Source organism: Triticum dicoccoides, chromosome 3B, assembly GCF_002162155.2.
Source record: "Triticum dicoccoides isolate Atlit2015 ecotype Zavitan chromosome 3B, WEW_v2.0, whole genome shotgun sequence".
NCBI lineage: Eukaryota > Viridiplantae > Streptophyta > Magnoliopsida > Poales > Poaceae > Triticum > Triticum dicoccoides.
The window spans coordinates 619,402,937-619,405,347 of record NC_041385.1 but is presented as its reverse complement, the minus strand read 5'-3'; positions in this window follow the sequence as shown (position 1 = coordinate 619,405,347).

Here is a 2,411-nt window from a genome sequence, read left to right as displayed (position 1 = left end):
TTATCTACCACCCAAAAAATGGAATTTTTTGATTTTTTTATAGCGTTTGTTTTGAAAAAAATTCTGAGAGGGGCTGCAGATGAGCCTAGGAGCAGAAACTCCGCGTTCTACTTACAGCTTTCTTAAGTACTAGAGAGTAGAGATATATGCCCACCACTAAAGAAAGCTATATATCTCCACACACAAAATATTCCTATTTATCTATCTGTGTGAACCTGCGAATGCATACTCATACTAGTTTTCTAGTTTCCAGCAATGTTCAATATAACATACGATTCACCGATTTATCTTTTGATTTTTATCGCTTATCGGTAAGTGGCCACTAAGATTATAATTTATCTTCGTTATTTATCATTTGTGCTGATTTATCGCTTTGACAAGCGATTAATCAGGAATATAGTGATTAATAGGGTCCGACCCCTGTGGTCAGAAACCTTAAAACAGGGCCTCCCCTTTAGTAGCCTCGCACACATCACACTCCATCCCCCGTTCGATGGGGCATGTGTTGTAGTGTTGTCATATTTTATTTACCATTGACTCATTATTTGACATGTAATGTGTAGTTATGTCTTTGATGTAGTGTTATCCTATCTAATGGCTTAGAGCACACTCATGGTTGTTTCTATTTTTACCTTATTAGTGCTTAGAACCTGAGAATGTCACGCATTCTTGGAATTTGCCATGTTGTAGCAGACATAGTTGTAAGGCTAACAAAAAGGGGGAGTTGCCCACATGTTCAGGAATGGCCATACTACGACGGGAGATTTTCGTGCTACGCAGAGTAGCTACCCTACATAATTCCTCCATCTCCTACATCTATGGGTGCTATGCTACATAGGGTTGTACCCTTGGGAAGGTGTATGGGAGAGAACTATTGTGTCGCCCCCTGGGAAAGTGCCTGGGAGCGAATAATGTGCCCCACGAAAATTGCTAATTGTCACCTCTTTAAAATTTGCACGCATAATTGGACGCACCAGAGTGTGTTCCTTAATAAACTACAACCAGGGAACATCGGTTCTATCACATTTCCAGAAAAGTAACATTGTTCGCTACAAGATTGAAACGGGAACGACTGGTGACCTCGTTACATCAATTTTCCAACCGACGTAGCATGACTCATTACATCATAATAAGCCTGATTTTTTAACAGGTACGAAGCCTGATTCTTTCGGTCCATAAAGCCAAGGTAGTAAGAATCATGATTCTATTACACAATTCTACAACTGGACAATCCAAATTGCCTTTGTAATTCTATGATAATGGTTAGTAGAATCCACTTTCCTATCATTCTGATAGTTAAGATTCTGCGATTTGTGATGCTACTATTACACTAGTAGAAAACAGGGCTTTTCGTTCAGGCCAGATAAGCCCATTAGTCACGGTTTTGTCATGAACCGGGACCCATGGGGGCATTGGTCCCGGTTCGTGAGGCCAGGGGGCCTGCCGGGCCTCGTGAGGGCATTGGTCCCGGTTTGTCTGTCCCCTTTGGTCCCGGTTGGTGGGATGAACCGGGACCAATGGACCTCGCTTCTGGCCCACCACCATTAGTCCCGGTTGGTGGCTTGAACCGGGACCAAAGTGTGTCCTTTAGTCCCGGTTCAAGCCATGAACCAGGACCAATGGTGATCCTATATATACCCCCTCGCCGGCGAGCAGCACTCCGCACTGCTCTGTTTTTTCTGGCCGGCGAGGGGAGGGCTTTGTGGTGCTCTAGCTCACCTCCTATGCATATGAGGTGTTCAATGGAATGCGCGAGCCACACTACTTAAGCTTTCTCCTCTCCAAGCTCGACCTCCAAGCTCCATTTTCCTCAATATTTGTCTAGGTTTAGCGATCCGTCACATCCCGTCCCCGTCTTCACCACCATCGATCGCTCGCCGATCTCGTCGCCGGCACCACCGTGGTGAGCCTCTTGTTCTTATTTTCTTTTTGAAAGGAAAAATTCTTACTTGTATGTTTAGATAGATACTTGTATAATTTTCTTACTTTTATTATTGCTTCTTATTATATAGTGCGATGGTTTTGGTATCCGCCCTCGTCGGCCCTCGTCCTGTCTATGATTCGGATGTGGTATATATTATCTTTTATAACTATTTGGTTCATTTATTGTTTATGACAATTATGCCGACCAACGTGACATAGATTTTATTTATCTAGGAGGTATGTGAACCGGAAATTCCAACTGACCCTATTGCCGAGAGGTTAAATTTAGTTGAAGAAGAAAACAATTTCTTGAAGGAAAAAATAAAAAAAAATGAGGATGGGAAGATGATATTAGAGTTGCATGTTGCGGATGTCGTCGATGATCACAAGATCAAGATGGATGCAATGCGCTTGAAGATTAGAAAGATTAGAAAATATGCCATTCATACCGAGGCTTGGTATCATTATGTCGTTGGATCAATTGTTAC